The 19,518-nt window shown below is 45.8% G+C and overlaps 1 protein-coding gene and 1 long non-coding RNA gene across 2 annotated transcripts in view; both read right to left on the bottom strand.

The window, feature by feature from the left end:
• The window catches only part of LOC142568259 (putative cytochrome P450 12a5, mitochondrial), a 240,628-nt gene that overhangs the window by 143,374 nt on the left and 77,736 nt on the right, over positions 1-19,518 (bottom strand). The gene's annotated exons all lie outside the window — the stretch shown is intronic.
• Positions 16,864-19,427, bottom strand: LOC142568325 (uncharacterized). Its single transcript, XR_012825418.1, has 3 exons — positions 19,250-19,427; positions 17,881-18,297; positions 16,864-17,132 (listed from the first exon to the last, which is right to left on the bottom strand). It is a non-coding gene; the product is annotated as an uncharacterized LOC142568325 (long non-coding RNA).

Below are 19,518 nucleotides of genomic sequence, written 5' to 3'. Positions count from 1 at the left end.
ACCTATTATCACTACACTGTACCCTACCTATTACTTCTACATGCTGCACTATGCTGGCATCGGCATAAGGTATGAAATCAATTTCATTTCTTGTTTCACCATATGGGCTTTTCCAGGTCCATTTTCTGTTGCTACGTTGTAAGGGTCAGTTTCCATTGGCGGCCTGTCCGGACTCAGGTGTTCTTAGCACCCTCTGCTGTGTTGCAAGTGTGACCGCTGCCATGGTCAGGTGCTCCGCAGCCGCTGAGGATTGAGGGCCATTTCGTTGAGAAGATCATTTCATTCTCAGCTTATTCCTTTCTGCGAATTCTACCAGCATCTCAGCTCTAGCGTTTCTAGAATCGACCCCGTAGTTGCCAATTTTCTGTTCACGCGCCTGCTTTTTCCCCACTTTCACATTCAAGTCCCCCATTAATACTGTATACCGCGTTTGCACTTTTCTCATCGCTTATTCAACATCTTCATAAAACTGATCTACTTCCTCATCGTCATGACTGGGCGTTGGAGCATAGGTTTGTACTACCTTTAATCTATACATTTTATTGAATTTGATTACGACTACTGCTACCCTCTCGTTGATGCTTTATAATTCGTCGATGTTGCCGCTATGTCTTTAGGCATTAGGAATCCTACCCAGCATTGCTTCTTATCCGGGAGACATCTATAGCAGAGGACATGGCCGTTATTCAGCAATGTGTAAACCTCACCAGCTCTTCTAATCTCACTAAGGCCGATAATACCCCAAACAATGTATGATAGTTTTTCGAAGAGTTCTGCTAAGCTAGCCTCACTCGAGAGGGTTCGGGTGTTAAACGTTGCAAGGGCCAGTTTCCATTGGCGGCCTGTCCGGTCCCAGATATTTTTAGCGCCCTCTGCTGCGTTGCAAGTCTGACCGCCGCCTTGGTCAGATGCTCCGCAGTCACTGGGGACTGAGGGCCATTTCATTGAGAAGATCATTTCATTTGAAAGATTGTGGCCGAATACTGCACCAGAGAGGCCAATTCCTGTTCTGGTGAGGGAGTGTCTTTGTTCAAGCTTAGTGGGCCTTCCTAATTTGGTTGTACCCGGATTAGTACAGCCCCAAACGCTCTTGGCATCTTTTGCCGGTGTCAGGCGCCACTGCAAGCCTGCATATGTAGTGCACTAGAGGATGTCGTACGCACATACACCATCGTTATAAAAAAAGGAAAAATGAGGGGGGTGGGGGTGGCTTGAACTTCCTACTACCACAACCGAGCATAAGACATAGCTCAGTAAGATAATCCCGCAGGCGGCTAGGCTACTTTGGCGCCGATAAGTACGGCCCAGAGTGTCCTACATGCGTAAGAGATCGCTAAGTTGTCGGCCCTTTGCGGGTTTTTGCTGATCGGCATAGGTTGCACGAAATAGTGTCAATTCTCGGTTGCCGTAGCCTCTTGTTTCCCGCATCTTACGCATGTACGCGGTCTTGAGCGCGCCTAGGTACACGATACATTTTCGCTGAATTTGAACAGCGTTAACACTTGTGCATAAAAATAAAAAAGGGAAAAGTTTTTCAGCGCTTACCGAGAGGTCCCGAGAGTTGTATGATCCGCTCGTCACGTCTGCTTGTCTCTTGTCGTCCGAAAACTCGCGTTACCGGGTGGCGCATTTACATTCGCTCGCCTGTGCAGCCGGTCGACTGCAGCGCCGCCCCCGCGGCACCAAAGGGAACTATATATCTAGGTAACTTTTCGCCCTAGGGGAGTCTAGGTCCCTAGTTCTTGTGTAAAAAAACGCGCCTAGCTCCTGAAACGCCCTAGTCCCCATGCGCGCGCCACGGGGCCCATAGAAATATGCGCTAGCGCAGGGTTTGTGCCAACTCGCCGGAGCAACAGGGTGGGAGTTTCATTGCGCGTGCACGCAAGCAGCGCGACCACGAACGAAGCGATACCAAGGTGGAACAGCGGATTTTACGGCAATCGAAGCTGTGTGTGTGTGTGTGTGTGGGTGGGTGGTGTGTTTGTGACGCGCTTGGTGTGTGCAAAGAGCAATTAAGTTGCGTGTGTGACGAATGTGTATGCTCAAAATAGCACGACCACGAACGAAGGTGGAATATCGCGTTTTGGCGTTTGGTGTGCGCAGAGCAGCCGAGTTGCGTGTGTGACGCGTTTGTTCGCGCAAACAGCACGACCACGAACGAAGCGATGCAAGGTGGAACAGCGCGTGTTGCACAATCGAGTTGTGTGTGTGCGTGCGTGTGTGTGACGCGTTTGTGATGCGCAAAGAGCACGACGACGATCGTCTTCTAAAACTGCGACAGAGCAAACCGATTGTTGAGTACTACATACGTACTGCGCGGGCGTTAAAAACTAGAGAAACACGGGATTGCGACGCGACCAGCCGCAGTGTATAGGACTGTACGTACGTACGTACGTTTTTGTAATGTGGTCAATCTTAAAAGGACGATGGCATTTCTGCACCGGCGGAGAAGTGGGAAATCGTGATTAAATTTGGCCGATCATTGTCAAAAGCAAAGGCTTACCCTTAATTAGGGGTTATCCCCTACCTTCTACTGAAACTGCAGCCTCCAGTAGTCTTCATGCACTTTTGTAGTCCTGACACCATACGACGATACCCTCTGACGTGGGGCCCAGACTAGTGGAGAGCTGGTTGAAGCTTGCACTTAACCTTTTGTTCTTTGATTATGCTACAGTGCTAGAGCGTAGTTTCTTGCTATTAGTAAACAGGCAAGACAACAAAGCATTGCTACTCTACTCCTGTAGTGGCTCTTCAGTCAATGACACTAGAGGGGAAAGGAATCGAGATCCAAGCCAAGTGGCAAATTGTGTTTAGTCAGTCTTAAACACCCTTAACTCAATGTTTTAAATGCCTGTGTGGTTGATACCTTGTCTAGTGGAACTTCTTGCCATCCCCAAAATGTGCATAGCACCAGAGGTATAGTTTGACAGCTGTAAGCAGTGCAATTAAGGGAGTGCAGTACCTGTATTGCAGCTTTACACCGGCTAAGATATTGAAGCTTGGGAGTATGTTCATATTTCTCATCTATAGTGTGGCAAGAACTTGTAATCCGCCCTCAAGTTCTGCTGGAGCACAAGCTACTGTTGCTCTTTTGTGCAGCTAGTGTCAGCAGACAAGCTTGCAGTATTGCTAGGTAGAAAAGCACTTAGGCTTCACGACCATCCAAGTCATAAATGAATAAGTGCATGGCTAGAAGTTGTAAATTGCAAGAAACAGTTCAAATGCCATTGAGCATAGTTGCGCTATTGCAATGTATCCTTCGGAGCATTGTACGAGCCATGGTAGTTCCCACATTGTGTTGAAGTGCCACACCAGTGACATATGATAATGATGCTAGCGTGATCCAGTGTGGCTGTACTTTAATGTATAAAAACTTTTCATGTGTTTTAGATTATATTTAGTGCAGTATCTGAAAGTTTATGCGCAGAAGATGATAGCTGACCTTACAGCCATGTTTTTTATACAGTCCTTCACTTTCCATCAACTTCAGCAAATCATTGAAGCCCCAAAATAACACATTTAATATTGGTACTCAGATTGAACAGTTTCAGTTCTATGTCTATGTTTCAGAGAACTGGACCAAACTTGAAGAATGAAAATTTAGCTACCTATTGATGCTGTAGCTTTAGGCTCTGCAGGAACCATTTATCTGCAGCACCCAACTTATCCCGTATTTGACGGATCATGATAGATGTGTGAAGAAGCAAGAGTGTTATGCAGAACAGTTTTCAAGAGGTAATGAACCTCTCCCATATAATTCATAAATAACTGGAAGGTTTCTCCTAAGGAAATGTTCGTGCTCTGCACTGTAACATTGACAAGTACCTCCCTAAGATAAGGTGATAAAGAGAGCTGGTTTTATGAATCTGTTGTATTTCCACAATTTTGACATGGCATAAGTGAGGCCCAAGGCATAAATGGTACTGCGTGCTGAACTTATTGTACAGATCAATAGTAGCCAATCAATAGCCATTTTATTGAAGATGCAAACTGGATCATATCCTAGGGCCAATTCACTGTCAATGAAAACTGTTATACTGGCTTCCTGCACTGTTTATTGATCATGGACTTCTTTTTGAACTGCAATTGAAGTCCCTCAATATCTTAAACTATGAATTGCAACTGGGAGAATGTGTCCATTCATTAGGACCACACTTTTTGTCTTTAGCTCTCATCATTGTAAACAGCTTCATAATGAGAGGAACTTCAGACGAAATGCTTTTTTTCCTGGCATCCTTCTTCTGCCTTCTTTGTAAGCACAAACTATGGACATGTAAACAAGGTAATCTTGCATTTACCCTGCCTACAAGTGCCTCTTTTGACATTCATGCCTGTATTGCCTTTTCAGTGCCACTGAACCACTGAACAGTAATGACGAAAGCATTGTGCGGAAATATGCAAGGTGATCAGGAAATGTAAAATGAGTCATACCCCCGATTGTAGCAAACTGTTGCAGAGAAAACCCATGCACGTTTCTCGGAAAGTCTTCACAAACCTATCACATGCTTCACACTGCTCCTGTGATTCAGATGTCTGCGATAACACGTAAAAGTAGGTTCTCACGGGCACATCTATTCTCTAATTCATGAAGTCTTCATTCCAGAGAGCCTCACCATGCCGCAACACGAACCCCCGTATTCATAAATGCATCTTAACTTGAAGCCCATGCTTGACTCGATTTAAATGACGCCTGTCATGAACACACCAAAAGAAACGCAATGAGCATCTTGGGCGCGTTCACACCATGCGTCATTTATATCAAGTCAAGCATGAGCTTCAATATGTATTGCTGAATACGGCGGTAAGACTTGATAAAGTTTGCTATTATTTATTTGTCCAATGTTTCAGTTTTCTCATCAAGAATATCTAGCTTTTTCTGAATGCTACCAATTTTTGCTTCATTCTCCTTTTCACCACATGTGCTTCATGGCAATCTCTTTCTCCTTTCCCATGCTAGCCAACGTGCAAGTGTTGTCTATGCACTAGACAGTTACGATGTGGTCAGCAGGCTTTGAATTTCTCTTTTTGCTTTTGTGATCAAGTCTGTCTGACCATTAGATTACTGTATACAATGAAAACAAAGCCTTTTTTTTTCATGAAATGGGCAAGCACTTGCATCTCTTGCAAAGGATCTTTCAGTAAAGTTTTTCGTTCCTGCAATCACACTGAACATGCACGTCCATCATAATTTTTATGTATCTAAAACGCACCGCCAGAAAGAGTAACAAAAAGCAGCTATATTTTCAGATAGCACTTGTGGCTAAGAAAGCAACCCAAGACCAATTATGGATGGTCTCCATTTTTTTTTTTCAACATGTAAGGAGCATTGTGCACACACCTCTCAAGCATAAAGGCAGCACGTATGAGCCATGATGCCTCAATAGCTCCCATGTCTGATCACCCAAAAGAAGGCAGGCCAAACATAAAATTTGTTTTTTGGAAATTCCGTTTATTATAGCTAAAATTTTATCTTGAAAACACAAAAAGTAGTCTTCATTTCAAGACCGTGCAACCTCTGGCTGTATATTGCAGAGCATGAAAACATGAAAATATACTAAATTGAAATAGCAACAGCAAAGAAACACTGGCTTCCATCTTCTGCAATGCAGAAGAGAGTGACACTGTACACGGTAATCCAAAGTATGAACCCAACTTGGTCGTAGCATACATGCTCTGTGCTGATGTAACTTTAATTAGAACTGAAGTGTGGCATCCACTACTCGCCTGTGTCATCAAAGGCCATTTCATGTTGCCACACATTCTTTATCTGCTACCTGAAAAGATTACATTACACCATGAAGATGACAAAGCTCACATGCATTAAAGGAAAATTGGTTGGCTATCTTGTCTCCCACACAACTCCGCCAAATACATGCAATTAGTGTAAGTATGCTAGTTCCTTGCACTGTTTCCCATAACATCTTTGTTGAAGGTACTGGGTAACAATATCTCAATCACTTCACAAACTGTGGAGATTATTGTTAATTTTTAAAGCAAACAGCTTTATTTGCCTCTTGACAGCACATGGCATAATTTGTTTAATGTAAAAGGTTGAAGCAATTCATCGGCATGTGCTTCACAATGTGCCTTGCAAAGATTCCTCATTAACAAATATACTGTTTCGAGAGTTTTCATTTCAGTTTGCTGACACAATGACAAGAGACAGGAGGGAAGCTATGAAGCTGCTTGTCTCTCCACACGAAAAGCCAGCACCTATAGACTCTGCTAAAGCTGTACTTCTCAAAATCTGGCTACTCCTTGACCAATCCGTGCAAAAATGTTAAATATGTGAGTCAGAAGTTATGTCAATCAGGCTGCTGCCACTCAAAGGGCAAAGCTCCTTGAAACAGCAAAGCCCAAAAAACAAGGAAATAAGAGCATGTGCGAACGTTTCATGCTTTATAATGTAGAATAAAGATTTCACCAACGCCAGGAATGACACGCATTAGTGCCAGCGGGAACATCGTCTTGAGAATGGCTCCTTGATTTGGATTACATATTTCAACTAACAATTCTGCTGTATTGATTTACAGGTTGTATTTATGAAATCAGCAGCAATTCTGCTCGTACAGTTTGAGAAATATGCCAAAATTGATGCATGGTTCTTTCACATAAGAATTTGAAGGACAAATTCTAGGAAGCGTTACAAAGGCAGAAACAGTGTTCGAAGGTGTCAGAATGAGGGCCATGAAATGAGGTCCTTGACTAACCGAACAGTGCCGCTGCTGCAGACATTTTAAGCATGAAATGCTTTTAGCTCCTGTTGTCAGCCACCTTCAATGAACCAAAAGCCAGAGCCATTATCCTGGCACTCAAACCAGCTCATCCGGGCAAACAGTCAAGACTGCAATACATATGCTAGTTACATCCCAAACATGTTAAAAAAATATTGCTTTTGAGTTCTAAATATTTGCTCACAATATCACTCAAGCTGTAACTTCTAGTACGCTGAAGTTTTATTTGTCACTTCTAATAGCGACGTTCAGAGGCAGATACGAGGCACTGTACACTCTATTGTCATTTTTTGGCACTGAGACACAGTTCCTTGTGCTCTTTTCAATGCCAGCGGTCTGTGAGGTCCACGGTGCGTCTGGTGGACTGAGACAAGACTTGCAATGGGGTCCCGTCCTCGACAGGAAACTTGCTTCCATATGGACCAGTGTACAGTATGCGTGGTGCAGTGTGGTGGGGCTACACCCGTTTTAAGATTGTGGCTAGTATGATCTACAATCGATCTGCTTTGTCGGCAGCCATTTCATGCTTACATCTACTCTAGATTACAGGAGAGCCAGTATTTTTTAGTGTCACCAGAACAGCCTGAGAATGCTCATACAAAATTCTCCAAAGAGTGCAAGCGCTTCTGGGCTTTTTTAGTCTGTACATTCCAGCTATCTGAAATGAATTCAAGAAAGTAGTGGACGTTAAGGATGTGATCACAGAGCTATGACATATTACTTCGAGGTAGATGAAGTGGTACACGAAGGTGTCCTGTGTATTCTATTTTAGTGATAACATCATAGTGAGCTGTTGGATAGTGTTCAAGAGAGATGCCACGCTAGTGCAGCCAGCATCAAGTGCAATCAAAATGTGGCTTTGCTGTTGTTCAAAGCAGATATTGCATTCGCCCTACAGCAGAAATGAAACAAAGCAACACCTTCAAAAAGGCAGTCCCCAAACAGCGAAAAAAAGATTGGGGGACACTTAAGCTGTGCCTTTAAGAGTGGAACACGATAGCATTAAAAGATCCCTGGCTGCTTCTCACGCTTCCGGGCAACTGCAGCTTATGCTTCTGTAATGTTTCCCTTGAAATGCTGGTGGCAAACGCTATGCGTGAAGGCGAGCTTTCTGGGGCATGCCACTCCTAAGACATACCTGAAATGGCAGCTGGAAAAGGGGTTTGTGTTTGAGTTTCCGCGCAACAGAATGATGTTTTCTCGCATATTCAAATTACAATCCAACGCTATCATGCCTCAAAGTTGTGTGCAAGCCATACTTTATGAAATTTTGACACATTATACTTTGAGAATTTTAATTAGTTCAGTAACGCCTATATGCCACGTGGAGGGCCTGCACGAATCAGGATGCATGGTTCGGGATAAATTTTCTCATATGGAAAAGGTCGCCAACACCACTGCTGGATTTTCAGCGACACGGGGCCCTGAACGCTATGGCTGTTAATACCATTGTGAATCAGTTCCAGGCCAACAGCACATGTGCCATGCACAAAAAAAAATAAAAGTAGATGCACGTGGGCACTTCCCAAAATTTTTTTACAAGAAAGGCAGAGGAAAAACCTTCGCTGCTAAGGCATCAGATGAGTAATGTGTAAAACATGCAATATAAAGCTTAATTTTACACCCGACAACAATTACATTGTAACGTAGATTGGAGACAAGAGTCTTGCAAGATATACGCTTCTCTTTAATGGTGGGCCAGAACAAGAGCGTGCAGCTTACGCACTTCATCGTCTTTAGTGGCACCGACCTTTGCGTGCGCCGTCCTGCGGTGTGGGAGCCCCACATCTTTGTGTCAATTGCCTCCCATGAGAAGAGCGACCGTCTCGGTTCAAAAAGCTCTTTCAGCTACATAAGAAATGGAGCTCCTCAGGTGCATCTCAGCATTCAGGTATGCGTATAGTAGGGTTTCATGCGCACTACACGAACAACTTCAGCGGGAGGACGACGACGTAGTGAACTGGGCTCAGAACTGCAGGGGACCACTTCGTAGGTCACGTCACTGAGGCGGCGTGTAACCTTGTAGGGACCAAAATACTAGCGGATCAACTTTTCTGAGAGTCCATGGTGGCGGACGGGCGTCCAGACCCACACGCAGCCGCCGGTATTGTAATGGATGTCGCAACGACCCTGGTTGTATCGAAGGGTGGCGGTATGCTGTTGGCTCCGGATACGATGCCGAGCAAGCTGGCGTGCCTCTTCGGCTCTTTGTACGAACTCTTCTACGTGTTCGCTGGTCGGGCTATTATCAGCCATAGGTAGCATGGCGTCAAGTGTTGACCTGACGTGGCGCCTACGCAAGTTCGAACAGCGTAAGCTATGTAGTCTCCTGTACAGCAGCGTTATACCCGAAAGTCACATAGGGTAAGATCGCATCCCACGTCTTGTGCTCTACGTCGACATACGTGGAGAGCATATCAGCCAGTGTTCTGTTCAGACGTTCCATTAATCCATTGGTTTGAGGGTGATATGCAGTGTTCTTGCGGTGAGAGCTATGCGTCAGCTGGAGAACATCCTGCATAAGTTCCGCTGTAAATGCCGTAACGCGGTCAGTGATGAGAACAGACGGTGCACCATGTCATAGGACGATGCGGCGTACAAAGAACTTGGCCACTTCATATAAATTTACTTACGAAATAGCTTCGGTTTCGGCGTACCGGGTTAAGTAGTCGGTAGCGACGACTATCCATCTGATGCGCGAAGAGGCCACTGGGAATGGCCCAAGTAGATCCATTCCTATTTGTTGGAACGGTGCTTGAGGAAGGTCCACAGGATGGAGAAAGCCAGTTGGTTTAACTGGTGCTTTCTTGCGGCACTGACAATCATGGCAGGTCTTCATGTACCGTTGCACAGAAGAATATGGCCGGGGCCAGTAATATTTCTGTCGTATCCTTGCCTAAAGTCTTGGCGAATCCCAGGTGTCCCGCGCATGGCTCATGATGGCAGGCTCGCAAAATGGCGTAGCGCCGACGGCACGACAAGGAGGTATGTATTGGGGCCGCTTCCGCAGTTTTTCCTGTAAAGGACGTTGTTGTGCAAGTAGTATGATGATAAGCCGCACATGAGCAAGCAGGGTAAAACACCTTCAACTCCTTGGAGGTGTTTGATCCACGGCAGCAGCTCAGCGTCAGCGTGCTGGTGCTCAACCATCTTTATGGCGTCGATAACGGCGACAAATGGCAAGTCATGGTCAGGGTCCAATGAAGTCGTAGGGAGTGGTGCACGTGACAAACAGTCGGCGTCACTGTGCTTCCTGCCAGATCGGTAGACAACTGTAATATCATACTCTTGTAAGTGAGGGCTCCAATGGGCTAGTTTGCCTGAAGGATCCTTGAGGTTGGCAAGCCAGCACAGGACGTAGTTGATCGCTCACAGCGTTAAAGGGTCTACCGTACAAGTAGGGTCGGAATTTACCAATTGCCCACACAACCGTTAAGCATTCTTTTTCAGTGGTTGAGTAGTTTTTCTCAGACTTGGTGAGACTGTGGCTTGCATAAGCAACGGGTCGTTCCGCACCAGCTTGCCACTGCACAAGCACCGAGACTCTCATTGCTGGCATCAGTATGGATTTCAGTGTCAGCGTCTTCGTTGAAATGAGCAAGTATCGGGGCCTCTTGCAAACGCTTGCGCATTTCATTGAACGATTGCTGCTGCTCGTCCACCCAAATGAAAGGCACATCATCGCATGTAAGCCCTGTTAAGAGGCTCAGCAATTCTCGAGAAGCCCTTGACGAAGCGCCCATAATATGCGCACAAACTAAGGAAGCGTTGGACAGCCTTCTTGTCTGTGAGTGGTGAAAACTCAGCGACGGCAGCTAACTTGTCGGGGTCTGGTCGGACGCCTTGAGGACCAACGACATGGCCAAAAAATTTGAGCTCTTGGAACCCGAAGTAGCGTTTTTCAGGCTTGATGGTGAGGCTGGCAGTATGGATCGCAGGACACCCTCGAGTCATGCGAGATGTTCGCCAAACGTGCTCGAGAACACAACGACATTGTTTAAGTATACGACGCAGGTTTGCCATTTGAGTTCAGCAAGCACGGTATCCATCGTCCGCTGAAAGGTGGCAGGTGCGGAACAGAGACCGAAGGGGAGAATTTTGAACTCATACAGCCTATCAGGTGTCACAAATGCTGTTTTTTCACGATCCTGTTCATCAACTTCGATTAGCCAATATCCTGATTTAAGATCCAACAAAGAAAGAAACTTGGCATGTTGTAGACGATCCGATGCGTCGTCGATGCGTGGCAATGAATAAACACCACGCTTGGTGACACGGTTCAACTTTCTGTAATCTTCACAGAAGCATAGTGTGTTGTCTTTCTTTCTAACACTACAGGGGAGGCCCACGGGCTGGTGGATGGCTGGATCACGTCGTCTTGGAGCATCTCTGTAAGGATGCTGACGGCCAGGACATGCAGACTCATCTGTAATAATGCGGTGTTTTGTGATACACTTGCGCCGCACTTTGGATGACGTTGAAAAACAGTCCACAAATTCATTCGCGAGACTCAGTAGACGGTCTTTCTGATGGTCTGGCAGAGCGGCGTTAACGTGAATCCGTTCTTTTAGGCTGGGGAACCCAGACTGCTGAGACGATGCGGTTTCCAATGTGGCAATGTCAGTAACGTTAGTGATTTCGTGAAGAAATGAGCTCAGTTCGGCCATGTTGTTCCTCGCGGTACATGCCGATAATCGTTGCTAAAGTTTGTTAGCAAAACGACTGAACATTTGTTTTGCACCTGAAGAAGCCCTCTGGCTATACAAATGTGGCGCTCAAGAAGCAGGGGCATGTTTGCCTCAGCAATTCCTTCGGCGGCGTCCTCCATGTCGCATTGGACAAGGGTAAGCATGCTGCTCTTGGGTCGCAACGTGATGTGATCGTCAGTTACGCGAAGCGCGATGTCACGGTCGTTGTGATTACTGTTCGCTATGGCTTGCGTAGTAGTGAAGCTGACTCTAGACTCTTGCAGGTCGATGATGGACCGTTCGCCTGAAGGAAATCCATGCCGAGTATAAGGTCCTTTGAACATTCAGGAAGATTGACGAAGTCGCCGATGTACGTGAAGCCCCGAATGTTGACTCGTGCCGTGCACCGGCCCATTGGAGTTATGAGATGACCTCCTGCAGTACGAATCTGAGTTTCGGTCCATTGCGTCGAAACTTTGTTCAGTATACGCGCGAGATTCTGGCTCATAACAGACGTGTCCGCACCCGTTTCGATTAACGCCATGACCTCGTGGTCATCTGTGGTAACTGGTACGGAACTACACTGCTTTCTTTGCGTCTCAATTACGTCATATCGCGGTCCTTGCAGTGGAGGATCTTCAGCGTTCGCAACATCAGCGACCTCTTCCTCCGCAGGTCGTTGGACTCGGTTTTCCCAGGAGGCTGGGCTGAGTGAGCGACATCTCGTTGCTCTCAGCTTGAATAGGGGGCTGGAAGACCTGTTTCGGGCGGGTGGCGGTGACCAGGGTTCACGGAATCGTGGGGCAAAGCAAACGAGGTATGCGTCAATCTCCAGGGCGCATTCACCATTGCACGGGCACGGCGCATTCAGTGAAAATTCACGGAGCCCAGCTCATTGGTAGGGACACGCCCTGTAGAGGTGATCGGCTTCACCGCAATGAAAACACAAGGGCCTCCGGTCTGCGGAGCGCCATACGTCGCTCTTGTGGGGTGGGTGTGTTTCAGCCATGAATGGCGTGCAACGAGGCGAGTGTCTTGTTCAACGGCGCGCACACCAAGAAGGTCCAGGACGTCACTCACATCGCGAAAAATCGGGGACAACGAACTTCGTGCAGCTTCTGTATACGACATGCGAGGTTGTGGCTGCCGTACCTTGTGCTGTGGTGTCTCGCTTCACTCTGGGACTTGGACTGCCTGCCTGATTTCCTCCCGGACGACCTCAGACAGAGCAGGTCGCTGTACCGATGCTGGAGCCACCTGAAGCTTTTGAAGCTCCTCTCGAACGATAAGCCTAAGGAGCTCCCACAAGGGATTAATATTGTCCAGAGATATAGCGAGAGAATCACGCGATAGGGTCGACACGTCGCGGTTCTGCCTTGTTCGCTGCTGCAGTGCCTTTTCCATCGATACGGCTTCCGCGAGAAACTCTGCAACAATATTTGGTGGGTTGCGTATTAGGGCACCGAATAACTCTTGCTCGACACTGCGTATCAAATTCCTTAGCTTCTTTTCTTCTGGCATGGACGGATCTGCGTGTCGGAAAAGTCGGCACATACCTTTGAGAAACATTGCGACGCTTTCGTTCGGCCTCTGTACTCTCGCCTGCATTGCAGATTCAGCTCGCTCCTTGCGATCGAAGCTGGCGTATGTGCTGATTAGCTGCCGTCGGAATTCGTCCCATGTCGATAGGGCCCTGCCTCACGGTTCTCAAACCAGGTCCGTGCATAGTCCTCGAGGGCAAAGTAGGTGTTGCGTAGTTTGCGCTCTGTAGTCCAGACGTTGAATTCTGCGACACGCTCAAAGTGATCGAGCCAGTCCTCTACATCCTCAAAGGTGTCCCCATGGAAGGACGTGGGGATTCGTGACTGGTTGAGGACGACCTCGGTCGGGGTGGTCGATGAAGAAGGTGGAACCAATGTATTCATCCTTCTGACTTGATTGCGTAGAGGCTCGTGCTCAGGTGGCAGTCCTTGAAGTCGACAGCTTTCCGTACCTGCACGGGAGTCAGCTTGACCGGACTTCGTACTGGGCTTGTAGACGGCGTTCGATCTGCGAGTGGTAGCACGTACCCCACACCTCCGCCGAAAAATGTAACGTAGATTGGAGACAGAGTCTTGCAAAATGTATGCTTCTCTTTAATGGTGGGGCAGAACAAGAGCGTGCAGCTTACGCACTTTATTATCTTTCGTGACGCCGACCTTTGCGCGCGCTGTTCTGCAGTGCAGGAGCCCCACACCTTTGTGTCAATATGCACAAATTGCACGCAGAATTGACGTCGACTTGGGGTGAAGGTCGCTTTCCGAGTTCTGCCTGGTGTTGTCTACAGGCAACAAACGCATTGGTGAAGAAGCTTACACAAACATTTTTCGTTGTCCTTCACTGTCTTTAGTCTCTGTGTATTTTCTACATATCCACCAAACCTAAATGTTTTCCTTAGGGTTTTTCATGTTTCATCCCTAACAGTTAGTGCCCATTACAGTGTTGAAGATGTTTGCATGTTTTTTTCTTCTACGCACAGCACTTAAAGAAGAGCCATCCTGTCAGCCATCTAGGTCTACTCCTTTTGCTCAACTACATTTTTTAGCCCAATGATGAGAAAGACTTCTCTAGCGTACCTGAAGGTCATGAAGAAGTAGAACAGGATTACCGGCTGCGCGAGATATTTGAAGACATACTAATGATTTTTTTTTCAGACAAGATTCAAAACATGTTACAAATTTATTAGCTTTCTTTTACCATTTTTTATAAGGCTATTGAGTAAAACTATCTTCATCCTCAATTACTGACTGAATTCATCTTTGATAGCAGCAACATTCTTGTATCATATAGCGTGTGTTGATGTTGGGCAGTCCTTCCAGAATAACAGCCTTTAGGGAGTTTTTATCTATGTGTAGCTGTTCGTTATTCTCCTTCCCAGTAACCCCCACCATACATAGTGGCATGCAGATTGAAGTATTTGGAACTAGGGATACTACATCGAGGTTGATGTGGCTTCAGAAATTTACCACCGGACAATCGCGAGCCATGCAGATGTTGTGGAAGCAAATAAATTATATAGGGTGGTGCCTAATGACATTGTGCCCAAAAAGCTTTACTATGTCACCTGGGGCTGCTTGGCTAAGGCCATAATTGGCTTTTGAGGGTTCTCACTCGTATCACCCCCTACCTCCTGGAGGAACTCAACCACTTGAATGGCACCTTGCCACAGGCATCAGTTATTTTTTGTCACAGATGATATTTAGACACGATTGCTTGTCTCACCCTGAAAACAATGTGGTTCGTGACATTTCGAGAAGGTGGTGATCTCCAAGTTACTGTGGTCAGTGTGTAAGGCGACTAGCACAACATAAAGTTCCATCTCGTGCATCAGGCGGAATGCTGCTATTTCCAAATAAATTTGCTAAATAGGTCACAGAGGTGATTGTGAAGCTGAAGTTGAGTGCTTAGACAGATTGAGAATGTTAATGGTTGTGGAGATTCAAAGCCGCATCCTCAAATACTTTGCGCAGCTTGCATGACAATGTTGAAACTGGAGCCTGTGTCCTGTGCACTAATATTTCACTGTTTTGTATGGCTGCTTTTATAGAAGACGAAAGCCAAACTTCTCCAGGTTTAAGACTGGTTTTACGACAGCTATGACAGAGCCAACTCCTTGGTGCATGCTTATGGTGACGAAGCCATCAGGAGCACTCCACGCTTTTATGGATTACACAAAAACTGAACAAGCAAGCCCTATGAGCCAATTCCTGCAGTAGACCATACCCTTCAGATACTACAAGTCACAGCTTGGTGTATGAAAAATTGATGCCCAAATTCAGGGTTTTGGCAAATCCCTCAAAATTACAGAAAGTTCTTGACCACCTTTACAGCACCGTTCCGTTGGTTTCGCATTAACTGCTCATGCGATTTGGTATCTGGCGTGCCCCAGATCAAACACAATGGTATATGAATGATATTCACCCAGAATTTATATGTGTTGCTTGTCATATGGTCGAAGTTATCAGTTGGTGCTAAACTAAACAGCAACACAACGAACTCTGCAGTACATTTGAGGGCACCCACTGTGCAAGAGCTGCCATCCACAAAGAGAAATGTAAGTTTGGCATCACAATAACATCCTACTTGGGGCACATGAACGAAAACAAGCTCAAAGCTGTCACAGACATGCCAAGACCATCCTCCAGAAATACTGCTGCTAATGGGCATGACCACCTATCTAGGTTTATTCGCTCCTAACATGCAAACACTACACCCATTGTCCAGCATGCTGTTTTCAAAGCATGGTTTGTCTGGAACCCACACAGGTTCCAGAATTCTCAAAATGGAAAGAAATACTTTCTTCAGATCCAGTGCTTGGCTGGTGCTCCTCAAAATGAGAGACCAGCTGCTAATCACAGCTGATGCTTTGTGCTGTGGTCTAGTTGCAGTGCTCAGCCAAATGCAAGACGATGGGCAACATGTTACTAGATACGCCTCAAGATATTTTGCAGAGACAGAATGCCTGGCTATGCCCAGATATAGAAAGAAGTGCTTTCTTTCTTGCAAGCTCGAGATAAATTCTATAAATGGGGCAACAATCTGTTTCCCAATCTATAAAATGAGCACATGATTGATGCATTATGAGGCATAATGTACATCTTAGGCAAAGACTTTCCCGCAGCTGATACACTGTGAAGTTCTCATGTGAAGGAGAATAACAGGCACCACAAGGGCCTACCAAGATTGAAGGCTATGCATGCTGCCTCTCCCCACCTTCTTTACAACAATTGAAGAAAGAACAAGTGCTAGATTAATGCTGCTGCCAACTTTGCATTTTCACTCGAAAGAGCTGGACAAGGTGTTGCAAACTCTGAAAGAATTCTGGCTTTACAAGGACAATGTAGTCCAAGACATGTTGATATTTTGGCAATAAAACCATCGCGCCCAAGAAGCTACAGGAGCTTACCCACCCAGCACTTCTCACTTGAAGGCCACTTTGAAATCAAAAAATGCCTATCAAGATGACAAAGTGCTGCATCATAAATACATACAAACAGCAAATGTCTTCAAGTCATGTCGTACATGCTAGCACCACAGGGCTAAGAGAAGGGTGACACTCCTGCAATTGGGATTCCGAGAAAAGCTGTTACAGAAGTTCACTATGGACATATTTTCTATTGGAGGGGTGTGGTGGCTCATCGTCACAAAATACTAGTAACGGTATCCTGAGCTAGTACTGGCTAGTTTGACAGGACCTGTGGTTGCTACTCAATGCCTCTTTGTTTTCACAAGGCGTGCAATAGTGTAGTGGTCGTGAACCGCAACAAACTGTAGCTTCCAAAAGGGCGCAGCTCGCTGTTTGCAGAATTCATAAGAACTCCAACAAATGGCGTGCAGTCCACGCTACCAACAGCGCAATGATCTCACAGAAGCCACCATAAACTTATCCAAGAACACCCTTGAGACGTCAGGTGATGCCTACAAGACACACGATTATAGACTGAGCCTTCTGAAAAATAGCTCCTCGCTAGTGCAAATGCTTACGAGCCAAAGGCTTAGGACTACACTTCCAGCTACTGCAAACAGCTTCTTTCCACAACTCCCGGACCCGAGGAAAATGAAAGTGCATGAGCAAAAGTGCAAGCAGAAACAGAAAACTTACTCTGATGTTGGGCATGGCATACAAGATCTACCCAATTTGTATCCAGACATTAATGTCCGAGTAGTTGACCTGGAAAATGCAGGCACACTTCAGCAGCCAGGAGATAAGCCCAGGTGATAGTGGATAGACACGGACAAAAAGACCATTCATCTCAAACAGGACACAACGAGTGCCACTGCCTCTGGCTGCATAATCAAGGGTTCGATGAAAGTTCGGCTGGTCAGGCATGGAAACGAAAAAAAAAAAAAACGTGATCTAAGAAATAATAGTCACACGACTATTATTTGCCGAGCATGCGCAGGAACATAGTCACAAGATTGACTGGGACAATGCCACTGTTGTTGCCAAAGAAAAGAACATGTCATCCTGGCGGCTGCTAGAATTGCTAATCGTTCAATTGACGCCAGCTACGATGAACCGGACACCAGGGACTATGCCTGCCATTTACACATGTTCATTACGTCACATGCTGGCTACATAAGTGACGACGATTTCCTGTCCTACTCAGTGAACAAGGAACCCGTGTGTAGTTCCAAAACGTCGGGTTATACATCAGACTTGGTCAGTGACCGTGAACCCCCCTTCATGCCTCTGGCTAGGGGAGACGAACACAAGCAGCCACATGACTGTACCGAAGAGGTTCCGTTTTGTAGAGATCCTGGGCATCAACACCATAGAAGTGGACAATGCATAACACCAGCTAAGCAGTAAGCAACATGACCCTTTTTATACAGGGAAGGATGTGCTACAAAGATGCTTGTACTACTGTAACGCTAATGTGCATGCTTGTAGAAAATGATCACAATAAAAAACTCACCTCTTGCCTTGTGCTCAATGTTGAGGCTACCATTCTGAATCACAATTACTTTATCCCACCTAGCTAACAGTTTGTCAAATCTCAACGAGGTTTTAATAAGACTCTTGTCTCAACTACCCGAAACGCCAGTCTGTGTAGTAGTGTTACACAGTGTTGGGTTCAAATCTGCCATAATCATGAATCCGAATGAACTTGCCCACATTTCAGTTATTCTGCAAAAGTATTTGGGATCACTTCGTTGCTTCTATATGCACTGCGGCAATCACAGCTGTGAAACACATTTAGGTCGTACTGAAGATGTCAAAGACCATGTAACATATGTGCTGAAAGGAGCAATGACAACTTACGACATTGACAGATGCAATTCAGATGAGTGTTGCTGTGCCAGTCGAAATTGCTGCTTTGACAATGGCTAAACTTGAGACAGAATACCATGAGGCAAAGTGAAAAGAGAACAAAGGTGCATTTTTCAGCTACATCACCTCATTGCTCCAATGCCCATGCATTTGATAATTCATTCATACAATGCGACGGCCTAGGCAAAGCCACGTTTGGATGAACCAATGTCTGCTTTTAAACATCACAAAATTCCACTTTTTCACGCACTAACGAACAATTGGCAGGTTTGAGGATTTACGAGTGTCAAGAAATAGTGAATCTGTCATTCATGTGTTTACACTTTGTCTCATTATCTTCGTATGATCAAGTGTATGCTTGAAAGCGCAGACACTACACTGCTGGCCTGCTAGCTAAACGCACTTTCAAGTGGCAGCTGGTGATAGAAATCTTCGAGCATTTGTCTATAAAAACGCTCGCGTAGATTTCGCGGTATGCTCATGCGCTTTCAGTGCAACGCACTGCGTGACACCTGCCTGTCAGGCCGAGCAGGAGAGCGCCAAGGGACGAAACACCAAATTGTTCATTTGGCACTGTAAATACGTATGTCTCTATTATAGTGTGCTTGTATATACACTTCGACGACGGCAATGATGCCACCGCTTGCAAAGTCGGCCAATTTAAAGAATGTGTCACAGCGTTCGCTTTCCATGTGTACAATCTAACACGGCGAGTCTCTTTTTTCATGCGGAAGCAGCCTTCTGGATCTAAAAACATTGATATCGCGAGCGCAACAGAACAAACGGGCGGTAGTGCGCATGAGGTTAAAATCGTAGTCCGCAAAATATGGGCTATAAATAACGGCTCAAACACGTTACAGATGGGTGTCAATTTAAGGCGTGCAGTGCATTTAAAGCGTACTTTTAGCGAGAACTTCAGGCGGCGTGAAAAATGATGCCTAAGCATGCATAAATAACAAAAAAATTATGTACGTCCCAGATGAGTTGAAAGTGGTCGCGAACAGCTACCTTACCTGTCTATGTGAATGACAGGTGCAGCCTCTGAGCTTCTATACGATTCATATTCGGTATTCTATTGGGTACAAGAAAGAGTTATTACGAGGAAATATAAGGAACAGCTGGGGATAACCAAAAAAGCTGAGATGTACCATTGAAGCTCCCATGCTACGCTCACATCCAATTGACAGGAAGCCGCCATGACACATTTTGACTACCGGAAATAGGTGGCGCTTAGAGCCTTAGAATTAGAGTTACATAATGAAATGTTGAAACAGTTTTCCGT

Source organism: Dermacentor variabilis, unplaced genomic scaffold, assembly GCF_050947875.1.
Source record: "Dermacentor variabilis isolate Ectoservices unplaced genomic scaffold, ASM5094787v1 scaffold_18, whole genome shotgun sequence".
Lineage (NCBI taxonomy): Eukaryota > Metazoa > Arthropoda > Arachnida > Ixodida > Ixodidae > Dermacentor > Dermacentor variabilis.
This window is presented reverse-complemented; position numbering and strand designations above follow the sequence as displayed.